The following is a 13,887-nucleotide window of genomic DNA, read 5'->3' on the forward strand; positions in this document are numbered from 1 at the left end:
TCTTTGGGGCTTTATAAAAGAATATCTTCCAATGAGGGCTATATCTTTTGGGCTCTATACGGGGCTATATGCATTTATTTATGTAGTAATTTGATTAAGCGATGATTTTTTTTTTTTTTTTTTTTTAGTTTTTTCTTAAGGTGACTTTTGGAAGTGCTATCTTAAATTTTATTTTTTTTTTTTTGTGTGAACCCTTCAACCTAAAATGTTCAAATTGTGACAAAGTTAAATTTCATCACTTATGAATCGTTTGTTGAATTAAATTTTCTTATCTCAATCTCACCCATTGAATGAAGCAAACCCTAGTCAATGAGACCAAGTAAGCCAGATTTTTATGCATTTCACAACATAAAGCATAACATAGTATCAAGGCATGCATGTGGACACAGTAAAGTATTCCGTTATATTTTGCAGGTGGTTTTGTACTGGTACTCGCGTATATGTTCACGAGCAGTATATAAAGTCGACATTATGATGAGATCCCTGGTTGATCTCTGCGGCTCTGCCGACATGTTCTTCACAGCTTAGGGTATTGACAAAGATAAAATATAGTTGTTTTCTTTATTTTTATACATGCACTAGTGTGGTGAAATTGAACTCAAACACATCCAATGCATATGAAATATTTATAACCACTTGAGCTACGAATTTCTTACAGTATTATTATTCTATATTGTCAAAATTTTAGAAGGGCCAGCTTAATGGTTCAACACCAATATTGTTCAAGTTAACCATTTGCAGCCTAAGAGGTGTAAGATTTTTTCCTGAAGACCTCGGCGTATTTAGGATAAAACTATTGTATATAATTTGTAATATTTTGTCAAATCTCCAATGTGAGATTTCCGCGCTACCTCACGTGGAACCATATCTCTAGTCGGCCACATGTGAAGAGAACTTCAACATTGGGAATGGAAAGACAAGCACGTGAATGTTGAATATAAGTCCCACATCGGAGAATTAACAATATATGAGCATATGAGTTCACTCCTAAAAATAGAGACGTCTTTGTGATAAAACTCAATAGTCGGAAATAGGTAATTAAGTTAGGATAATATTGGTGTGGTTAGGAGTAGGTCAATGACTGGTCTCCTTGATGATCAAACATGGTACCAAAGCAGGTTTGATTATGAGTCATGTGGGTGTCATGCTTGAGTTATTGTGATGAATGTAACACCATGCTCCAACACTTAATCTCGGATATGGGATCGGTTGCACTTGTGGCCCACTATGTTTTGGTCACATGGGAGGGGGTGTGTTGAATATAAGTCCCAGATCGGGAGATTAAGAAAATAAGGTATAATAAGTGTATGAATTCACTCTTAAAAACACCGTGGCCTTTTGTGATAAATCCAATACTTAGTAATAGGTGATTAAGATGAGATAATATTGGTGTGGTTAGGGGTTGGCATGTGGCCCGTTTCTCTAATTATTTGATACTAAATATTACGCACTTGAAACAAACCAATAATGGGATCCAAAAAAAGTACAAACGCAATAATTGGGCCTAGAAAAATAGCTCTAATATCATATTAAAGTTTCAGAGAGATGAGTAGAATGACCCTATAGCAAGATTGACTCTAACTTAACCACATGTAGTCCAATAGATGTGAGAACTTATCCTAAAAGACTTTAATGTAAAATGAAACCATTTGTATATAAATCATAATATGTTTTGTCAAACCTCCAATGCGTAATTTCCAACATATAGTCCGACTATTATACATCAAAGATTTCCACCATGTAACTAAGAAGAAAAATAATGCATCAGCTATTAATTGGAAGACGTACCACAAGTTAATACCATAATATAAATTTAAGTACATGTGTTAGAAAGTTAATGGATTCATTTAGGATAACATTATATAATTGATATTGTATTTCTAGATAGTAGGATTTTCTTATTGTACAAGAAATACTCATGTATATATTTTCATCGTATCAATGAGAATTATTCATTCAAGCTTAAATAAATTTTCTATATGTTATACAGAGTAGGTTGCGAAATTCCAAGTTTATCTTCTTTTTTTTTCGCTTATTTGTCGTGTTCCTTTAACATGGGACCAAAGATGCAGATTTCAAATTGCAGCTATGGTTGTCTATTCCGATCACAGCCACAATCTAGTTTGGCAGCTCTCACTGTACTGATTATTTAGGGCATGTTTGGCATGCCGGATAACACACCAGATAGTACTATTTAATATTATCCGGTGTTTGGTGCCATTCGTATTAAATTAGCACCGGATTATTTTTGCGGTCCGACCTATTTTATACGACGTACGCCGGATAACTTATACACTCCAAATCGTCGGTATTAATTAGTCAGGTCGCTGAAAACAAAATCAAGCTGGCTCTTTTTCTATCTCTCTTGCTAGTTTTAAATTGTGAAACTCAGTGCCATAAATGTTCTTCAATCTCCTTTTGAGGAAGTAAATGAACATGATAATCTTTGATGAATTGAGTTTTTAATCCGGTACTGCACCAAATACCCGATTAAATAGTCAATACGCTCAACTAAATAGTCAGTACTATTCGATGACAAATTATCTTATCCGACTGAAATAGTCAGTACAGTCCGATCTACCAAACGAGGCCTTATATTGGATATGATAAATAGTTACCGGATAGTACTGACTAAATTAGTCAGGTGTTTGGTGCAGTATCGGACTAATGACCATATTATTTATACTGTGTTTGGTACTGAACCAGATAAGAAAAGGGAAGAAAAAAAAATTGACAAATCTTTATTCGTTTGTTGAACTTTTCGAGCTGGGTTTATGGAACTCCTCAATCTAGGGGTAGATTCAAGCATGCAAAACTCGAATGTTTTTGTTGGGACTCTCCTAAGTTGAATATATTGAGATAATGCTTTGAAAGAATATATGCAAAGTTGCAGATACACACACACACACACACACAAAAAACCTTAGACAATCCCTCCAGCTTAAGGGCATTCATATGCAGATTATACAGTTTCCTTCAAATATATATGAATTAATCAACCTTCTTCTCTCTTATGAATGCTTATTCTACTTATCATTGATATATATAAGTTCAGGCATTCTCCTCATTATGTCCTCAAATGTGGATTGGTTGATTTTCAATTCAACTGATGCAAAAAGTACTATATATGCTTTGAGTTTATCAACGTAAAGATGTAAATAATACTACATACATCAAACAGGTACGATGTATGCACTACGAATCATACATTTATTAAGTAGATGATTTGTCCTAAAAGAATCACAACCTCAAACAACTAAAGTTTAGAGAACAAACTCTTGAGTATCAGAGTACTTGACTCATCTCACTCTCTACATAAAACATTAAAAAAACCAAATGCCAATTATTAAAATGGAAAACTGAAGTACCTGGCAAAGTTTTTCTTCTTATACAAACATTCAAGATGGTAAACAATATTTTGAACACCCACTCTAAATATGACAAATATTGGCAACCCTCAACCTTGTAACCTGAATCAAGCTGGTTTCAAATAAACCAATGGAAAACCAAAATATCAATGTTTAGGAGTAACCTTATTTGAAATACCATTAAAAAAAAGAGTATACTTTTAGGCAAATATTGTTCAAAAACCGAAATATAATTCATGATACCTGCCAAAAGGAAAATACCTCTCGATTACATTTCTTTCCTTCATAGACTTTCTCCTTGGTAAAGTCCTGAGATAAAACCAAAAAGGAAAATCAGTCCCAACTGATGCAATTTATCAATAAAAAATCATCGGAAAAACAAAACCCTACAGACACAAAGTGGATTTATTGAAGATCTTGAAATCCTACAGACACAAAGGTGAGAGAAAATCCTTCAGATAGTTGCTTTGTTTCAACATGACCATTACCTTATATGGCTGGAGACGATTGGTGGTAAGCTCACACAAAATTTGCAGATTAAACCACAACTACAAATGAAAAACAACGATATGGGATCACATTGATCATAAATTATTATCTGCAACTCAAAAAATTAACAGAGAGAAATTATTATCTGCAACTTAAAAGTAAAAAGAGAGATAGAAACTTGCTAGAAAAACGAAAACCCTCACCGAAGGGAAGACGATTGGTGGCAAAGGGGAGGTCCGATTCGCAATAGATGCAAAATTACAGATATATACACACACATAAAACCTTTGACAATCCCTCTAGCTTAAGGGACATTCATATGCAGATTATACAGTTTCCTTCAATTCATCTTAAAATGAACTAATATTAAACATGCAATACCTTAACATATCTCCTAAGAGTGAGAGAAGTTGTTTCCAGGTAACGGAGAAGGCCAATTCGTCGGCGATCGGCAGGAATTGGGTCGCTGGAAAATATGTCTGAAACCCTAACTATTGGTTACACGAAAACAATGACAAAATTGGTGAAAGCTTGACTAAGAAGAGTGAGAGGGATCAGTTGGTAGTGGTTCGGAGGAGTGTAGTGGTTGTTTTACAGTAGTCGTGGTTGGGAGGCGTGGTGAGTCGCGTGCGAAAAGAAAGAGGAAGGCAGGAGGAAGAAACGAAGAAACAAATATTGAGTAAATTGTGGCAATGGTCCCTCAATTTTAATCAAATTGGAGCAATGGTCCCTCAACTAAAAATCCATTACCATTGATCCCTCCACTTATCAAAATGTATAGTTATAGTCATTTTCATCAATTTCATCAAAATTTTGTCAAAATAGGTTATATTGGAATAACCATTTATATAATTAAGGTCCTTCAACTTATCAAAGTGTGTAATTATGGTCATTTTCGTCAATTACGTCAAAAATTTTGTCAAAACGAGTTATGTTGGAATGACCATTGCTACAATTGGGTTAAAGTTAAGGGACCATTTCTCCAGTTGAATTAAAGTTGAGGGACCAATGGTAATGCATTTTTAGGGACCAATGGTAATGCATTTTTAGTTGAAGGACCATAGCTGCACATTTTGATGAGTTGAGGGACCAATGGTAATGAATTTTTAGTTAAGGGACCATTGCTCCAATTGAGTTAAAGTTAAGAGACCATAGCTACAATTTACTCACAAATATTTGGTATATATAATGTAACATCCCACATCGCCCATGGGAGTGGATCATGTAAGCCTTATATGTATATTCTCATCTCTACCTAGCACGAGGCCTTTTGGGAGCTCATTGGCTTCGGGTTCCATCAGAACTCCGAAATTAAGCGAGTTCGAGCGAGAGCATTCCCAGGATGGGTGACCCACTAGGAAGTTCTCATATGAATTCCCAGAAACAAAACCATGAGGGCGTGGTCGGGGCCTAAAGCGGACAATATCGTGCTAAGGTGGAGTCGAGCCCGAGATGTGGTGGATGCCCGGGTCGAGATGTGACAATTTAAATGTAATACCTTGAAAATTTTAAATATATGAATATGTGAAAAGAATTGAGAATTTATATTAATTCATAAAATTTTAATTTTAAATTAAACGAGTTACGAGGTTTAAAGTTTGGACATTAATTATTTAAAATACGTAGACCTTTCGAGGTCAAAATTTATATTTTTGAATAGAGCTTGATCTTACGAATGCATAGGCGCAAACTGTTCGTGAAATGGAGTTATAACGAAGAAGTTATAAACGAATAAAGTCAAGGATGAAATGGTCATTTGACCATAATCTGGATCTCTCCAGATATGTCTGGTGAAGCCACGTGGAGAGCAGGGAGAGGGAGAAATGGGCACTGCCCAATCAGAAAAGTGGAAGGGAGGGAAAAGAGAGGGGGAGAGATGGAAGGGAGGGAACCGGGTTTCCTCAACCCGCGTGACCTAACCTGTTTTCCCCATTTCTTTGGTGATTTTCGTTGGTTTTCCGACGAATCATGTTCATTATATCTTGGAAAATCATCCTATAACCTTCCCTTTACCCAATCCACTCCAAAAATGGAGAGAAAAGGGTATGAAAACCGTGAAATTTGCACGATGGGTGCGAGGTGCGCCTGAGATCCTTGGCGGCGATCCGCCATTTTCTAAAGCCAACTCCGACCACCACCACTAGCAATGGACTCCTTGTGAACCCATGAACATGTCTCCAAGTCTTGGATGGGGCGGTGGAGCATCGGAGGACATAGATCAAGGTCACCCAAATTCTAGGGTTTCGAACGGGTTTTAGTGGAATTGAGGTGTTTTCCGGATGAATTGGACTTTGGCCCATGTATGAAAGTTGTTCCTCTCATTGAACTCTACCTGCCTGTAAAATTTGGGAATTTTTAAAAATGGTGAAATTTTCCGGCGAGTTGGGACGGCCGACCGCCACCCGCGGTGGTGCGTGCGGCGGCGCGTGGCCAATGGGCCAATGCTGCCTCTTTCATGAAAATTTTGATGTTTTGAATCCATAATTGATAGCCTTTTGATTCAATTCGATTGTGGAAGTTAAAATGGAATTAGGCCGATACCGGAATATTTTTGGGAATAAAAATGGAAGGGAATTGTGAACTATGAATGGCTTGATCCCTGTTTAGTGTACGTAAGCAGTCTAATGAGACGTTAGATGCAGCCATAAAATAAGTTAGATTAAATAACTCGAGAAATAATTTTTAGAATGGGAAGTGTTTTATAAAAGGAAATACTGACAAAGTGAGAATAAATTTGTACGTTTGGTGTTTAAATTTTTAATTATGAATCATGGTTGTAAACAAGACAAATAATTAAAGGATTACGATAGGTGGTAGTTAAATATTTGAGAGAAATCCTTGGTGGTGATTTTGTACTAAAGAAAGGAATTTAGTAAAAACATATTTGAGTTTTTACCTTATGGTTATTAAATTAAAGGTGGGTTTTGAGTTTAATGTAAGGATTAGTGAATTGAATATAGAATCAATAAATAATTAACGGTAGTCAACTAAACATGATTTTTAGGTTGGGCCTGTCACCAATAATATTCCCGAAAATAACAAATATTTCAGGGCAGGGCGTTACATATAAACAGTGGCAAACTTGAAATAACAGAAACTAAGGGAGGGTAAAACCGGAACAACATTGTGCTTATGAACAGTGTTTCAAGGCAAAATGGGTTTTAGTATATATTTAATTTGAATGGAGGAATTCCAAATCTATGGATTTTTTGATAAAATTAAAAGGTTAAATTGGTTGTTTCAACTATTACAATCATTATATGGGACTATTTGAACAAGTGAAGGAAGAAAACAAGTGAGTTTCAAATAATTCCTTGCATATTGTTATTTCAAATTCACCTAGAGGTCACAAATCAACTGATGTGATGCTACTATATATATATATATATATCCAATGTCAACAACGCATGTGATTTTTTTTATTCCTATGGCCAAAAGCATTCTTTCGACCACTTCGGCCAAAAGCATTCCTTCAGCCAATTCGGCCAAAAGAAAACGGATAGATACTCGTTGGCCCCCTTATTTTCTTATGCATCATCGGCTCAAACAGCCAGATGGATAAGAACATATAAAAACTGAAATCTAAAATACGGGAATAAAAATGGCCGATCCATGAGAAGGAGGAGGCCAACGATACTTTATCCCAAGTCAAGATCTTTTTATATCAAAGTTTTTAATCGGATTTTGCTCCAGGCCGAATAAAGAATCATCTCCAAATACTTTTGACTTGGCGAAATATTTTTATTTTTTGCCACCGAATGTGTTGAACAATTATTATGCCCCCCCCAGGCATAATTTCGGCTTTTAATTCAAATAACTTGGCCAAATGAGATTTCTCCATATCAGCTTTATCACCAATAATCATATCGATTGGCGTGGTTTTTTTGGCTAGGCCTATGTCTCGGCCTTGTTCATCATTGGAGCATTCATCTGACGAATCATTTTCTAAGTTGATTTGTGGTTCAGAAACTTGAAATTTTTCTTCTAGGCCTACCACAGTTTCAATCTCGACTTAAAAAACAGGTGGCCTAGGTTCTCCTTCTGCTGTTTCGGCAATTTCCTGAGGCTGAATTTTGATTGTGGCAGGAGCAAAAAATTGGCCCCCCCCCCCCGGCCTTTGGACCTAACCATTTTTCAAATGGAATTGATCTGTAATAAAAAACGTAAGGGAAACTTTCTTCATCTAGCCAAGCATTAAATCGAGCCCTGTCTTCGTTTACCCATTGCTCTTGTAGGGTAACAGGAGCTTTTATTTTCAACATGTAGGTGAATGATTTTTTCCTGGTTCTCACGCCACAAAGAACTTTTACCGCTTCCCATGATTTTTTATCCTTCTCAAGGCATTTTCTATTCTCCTGAAGGCGTTTTGTACCCTCTTCACTATTTCTTTTCAATTGCGCAAGAAGCTCGTGCAATCAGCTAAATGGAGCCGGATTGGAATCTTGATCTATCATATGAACTTCCTCGTTTTAGCACTGGGTCCTACCAGGCGTGCCAAAATGTTGACCCTAAAAACTACCAAGCCTACGTGGCGCGCATGCCGAGTAACTAATAAGCTAACTATGTCCTTCGGTTATGTGCGGGGCGTGTCAACTCGACGGCTGAGCTCGGTCGGTAAGTAAAATATGTGGATGCGGTGTTGGGCACGTTGCTAACTTCTTGATCTTGCGACTACGGCCGAGGAAGGAACACATATCAGCTTTTGGGTTCTCGAGCCTGAAGACAAAGCTGCTAGTTCTGCGAAGTTCACGAATCGTCGGCGCCGAGCTCGGTCTCAGTTATATTAGTCGTGAAAATGTAACTACACCGAACCGGTACTAGATTATACAGACATAAATACTTGAAAGAGATAAATGTCTTGATGGTGAATGTAGTTCGGCCGTTGGCGTGCCGAACTCTAAAATGTACATGTGAGTATCCAATCATAAAACAACTCGGCGTTCAATGTGCCGAGCCTTGGTAAACTGTAACACCTCACCTCGCCAAAAAGGCTAATGAGATTACATCTGCCAATAAAGACCCGAAAGTCTTTCTCGACTGAGACTTGGATAGATAACCAGTCGACCTCGACGCAGTGCTGTTTATCTAAACTGAAGGTGTTTCGTGGTCAGCTGATTCTACGGCGATAGTGTTGTTTATCCAAACTAAAGGTATCACCGGTTGCCTTCACAGTGCTGTTTATCCAAACTGAAAATGTGTCGGCAGAAAAAGAAAATAAAAATCTCAAGGTTGTTTAGAGAGTTTGCGCATGGTAATTTGTGTGTTGAATTTGAGGGGGTCTTTCCGTTGTTTGTAGCCTTGTATTTATAGGGACGAGTATGCGCTGGTTGATAAGTTGGTAAAGACTACCATGTTATTAGAACTCTTCCATTAATTTGAGCCTCAGATAAGCCTTACTCCCCCCAAAACTCTGAACTTAGCCAAAAATACAACCAAATCCGATCCTTGTGTTTAGTCTTATCAGTTATCACATCGAATCCCCAAATAATCCGCATGCTTGTAGATGAACAAATAAATAGCCACCAATTATTATATATATATATAGTTAGCCCAGTCCACACGGCATGCAGACTATATGGCCTAATCCCATCATCAATTCTTATGGCCTTGTACTCAATCTGACAACACCATCATCATGCATTAAAAACCTAGTCTACCTAGGTTTCTCATCTCATCCTCACATCATCACCAAAAGCCATCACCTCCATTGTTGTGCATGCATTCAGATCAAATGAATTTCAAAATCATTTTAAGCCTCCAAGTGTTGTCAGACATCCCAAATCAATTCTAACTGTATTGCTTTATTTGAGATATGAATCGCATCCTATTTATCTGGTTTACAAAGATGTCAAGAAGATAATTATTACGATAAAATCCATAATATTGCCCTTTAGCAAAAATATCTCCATTTTTCCATCTGAAGGTTGAAAACCATGCCCACTCAACGACCTCAATTACTCAGGCCGATGGTGTAAAATCGGGTCCAAACAATTTCACATCATAAAGCATAACATTGTATCAAGGCATGCATGTGGACACAGATAAGTATTCCATTATATTTTGCAGGTGGTTTTGTACTGGTCATCGCATATATGTTCACAAGCAGTATATAAAGTCGACATTATGATGAGATCCCTGGTTGATCTCTGCGGCTCTGCCGACATCTTCTTCACAGCTTAGGGTATTGACAAGGATAAAATATAGTTGTTTTTCTTTATTTTTATACAAGCGCTAGTGTGGTGAAATTGAACTCAACAACAATGTTCACTTAGACTCCAAATCGAGTGATGCTACAACTATAGAGCAGATAAACGTAACACACTATGAAGATCCGGGGTGTGTCATCCAATGCATATGAAATATTTTTAACCAATTGAACTACAAATTTCTTCCAGTATTATTATTATATATTGTCAAAATTTTAGAAAGGCGAGCTTAATGGTTCAACACCAATATTGTTCCCAAGTTAACCATTTGTAGCCTAAGAGGTATAAGATTTTTTTCCTTAAGACCTCGGCGTATTTAGGATAAAACTATTGTATATAATTTGTAATATTTTGTCAAATCTCCAATGTGGGATTTCCGCGCTACCTCACATGGAACCATATCTCTTGTCGGCCACATGTGAAGAGAACTTCAACATTAGGAATGGAAAGACAAGCACGTGAATGTTGAATATAAGTCCCACATCGGAGAATTAACAATATATAAGTATATGAGTTCACTCCTAAAAATAGAGACGTCTTTGTGATAAAACTCAACAGCTAGTAATAGGTGATTAAGTTAGGATAATATTGGTGTGGTTAGGGGTGGCATGTGGCCCATTTCTCTAATTATTTGACAATGAATATTACGCACTCAAAACAAACCAATAATGGGATCCAAAAATAGTACAAACCCAATATTTGGGCCTAGAAAAATAGCTCTGATATCATATTAAAGTTTTAGAGAGATAAGTAGAATGACCCTACAACAATATTTACTCTAACTTAATCACATGTAGTCCAATAGATGTGAGATCTTATCCTAAAGGACTTTAATGTAAAATGGAACCATTTGTATATAAATCAGAATATGTTTTGTCAAAACTCCAATGCGTGATTTCCAACATATAGTCCGACTATTATACATCAAAGATTTCCACCATGTAACTAAGAAGAAAAATAATGCATCAGCTATTGATTGGAAGACGTACCACAAGTTAATACCATAATATACTAAAAATTTTAAGTACATATGCTAGAAAGTTAATGGATTCATTTAGGACAATATTATATAATTGATATTGTATTTCTAGATAGTAGGATTTTCTTATTGTACAAGAAATACTCATGTATATATTTTCTTCGTATCAATGAGAATTATTCATTCAAGCTTAAATAAATTTTCTATATGGTATATAGAGCAGGTTGCGAAATTCCAAGTTTATCTTCTTTTTTTTCTCTTTTGTCGTGTTCCCTTAACATGGAACCAAAGATGCAGATTTCAAATTGCAGCTATGGCTATCTATTCCGATCACAGCCACGACCTCATTTGGCAGCTCGGATTTGACTGACTATTTTTGTCGAATAGGATAAATAGTCACTAGATAGTACTGACTAAATTAGTCAGGTGTTTGGTGCAGTATCGAACTAATGACTGTATTATTTATACTCTGTTTGGTACTTAATCGGATAAGAAAAGGGAAGAAAAATAAATTGACAAATCTTTGCTTGTTTGTTGAACTTTTCTCATATTTATAACTATTCAAAACCACACAAATTTTCAAATTACAAAGAAAAGTAGTAAATTCCATACATCAAATTCAAAATATTTTCCAATAACATAAATTAGAAGGTTCACTAAACACAACTATAGTCGTTACGTTATATAGATTAATCCAACCATATATCCAAGTTCACAAAATATACAAATGCAAGTTGGTTTCAGTAAGAAACAAATTGTCCAAATAGCCAAAATATATGCATGCTGCTGCTTTGCTTTTAGTAAGAAGCAATTTGTCCAAGTCCCCAAAATATATACATGCTGCATCTTTTAACAAAAGATATGCATGACTTTTAACAAAATATATTGTTGTTGTTTTCCAAGTAACCAAAACATATATCACCTGCATATATGAATAGATAACTAAAGACCATGTGCAGGAAGACCTGTAAACGGGTCGGGTTTATCGGGTTTAGATCGAGTTCAATCCGACCCGTTAAGTTAACGGATCATCCGAAACCGACCCGTTAGCTTAACGGGGTCACCAGAACCCGACCCGTTAAGCTAACGGATCATCCGTTTCACCCGTTATCATCCGTTAACAATTATTATTATTATTATTTGCATAGAGTTTATTTTTTGTTGTTAAGACTTTATTGAAATTACTAAAACATCTTCAACTAACGGGTGCTAACGGGTCTAACGGGTTGACCTAAAGTGACCCGTTATTTAACGGGTTCACCCGCTAGCGACCCAACCTATTAAGCATCCATCCAAATACTAATATTAACGGGTCGGATCGGATCAGGTTAACGGGTCGGATCCAAAATGCCAAGTCAGTGCAGGTATCCATTTCACCCATTATATGACTCACAAAAGCTCATGTTTCAATAATGATAACTGTTTGGAGGAAAAAGACAAGGGATTTGTTCAAGGAAAAGGAGCAAATACCAGCACTGCATGAGGTAGGGGGTCCTTCTGCAAATCCTTGAGCTCCTTCAAGATGCGTTTAGATGCCATGACAACACCTACAAACACACACAACCTGCAAATCCTTGCGCTTCTTCAAGAATAAGAATAGAACGAGAGGGAATCCTACTCTAACTTTTTGTTCTGCAAATTTATTTGATGCCCAATCAAAAAATTCCATTCATACTAAGTAGGGTTGACTGTACGATGAGCCTTATCTCAAATACCCTAATACAAAATCAAATCTCAAAAATAAACAGATAAATTCCAACATATTCGTCATCCCTTGATTCTCACGTCGGTCGATTTTTATTTTGTTTCTACTCCATAGCACCAACAGAAGCAGAAATTCTGCTACCTCCCTACTGCCTTTTTCTCCGTTGCTGTGAGTGCCTTCTTCTCCTTCGCCGCTGCAGACTCCATAGCAGGAGGAGCAACTTCTTCGTCACGACCTGCAATCCGGTTCACTGTATCGGACCCCTCGGTGCCTTCAAATTTAGTCGCCATCGTATTTGGTTGATCGGGTTCAACGTTACTAAGAGAGAGAGAAGAGAAGGGATTGAGGAATTCGTGAGTGTTATTCTTCATTGCTTGTGTCTTTATTTATAGAGAAAGAAACTTGTTCTTCAAGGAATAAAACTTGTACGAGGAAACGTCTTTTTGATCTCATCAGATTTACACAACACTGCTAATGAAATTAGGGCAAGACAAGGAAAACCTACGCCAAATTAGATCCAATGCAATCAAATCCTTAACTAAATCAAATATCTAACAATACTTTTCTTTATATTTTTCATTACCACTAGCACAACTGATATTGTCCGAATTTAACGACCTATTACTAGGTATTATTTTTATCACAACAAGATCTCGATGATATTAGAGGTGAAAACTCTCATATTATAATTTATGTATTATTTTATAACACGTAAGGACCGATGTGGAATCCTAGATCGCTATGGCTTTGGAAATTTGTATTCATTAACTAATAATGCATGTATAACAACGGTATGTACGTCTTGAAAAGGAGCTTTAGATCATACTTTACAGGCACTCAGTAAATCAAAAGCTAGTACTAGAATAAATTGGTAGGTAATTGTTTAGTTAGGGCTAAGGTCAGCTGCCTAAACCCTAGCTCCTCTTTAGGATTTAGAGCAATTTATTTTCAAATAACTAAAATCGGTTTTAGCAATCACAGCATCGAGAGCGCTTGAAGTGCTTTATATGTTTCTTTCAGAAAACACTTCCAAGGATCGTAGAGTCCATGAATGAGTCAATTGTAGGTAGCTAGCATCACGCTCGGGGCTTCTGAAAATTTACATTCTCTTAGTAACTTGAATTTAAAACCAAAGAGCGA

The sequence above is a fragment of the Malus sylvestris genome, chromosome 15, assembly GCF_916048215.2.
Source record: "Malus sylvestris chromosome 15, drMalSylv7.2, whole genome shotgun sequence".
Lineage (NCBI taxonomy): Eukaryota > Viridiplantae > Streptophyta > Magnoliopsida > Rosales > Rosaceae > Malus > Malus sylvestris.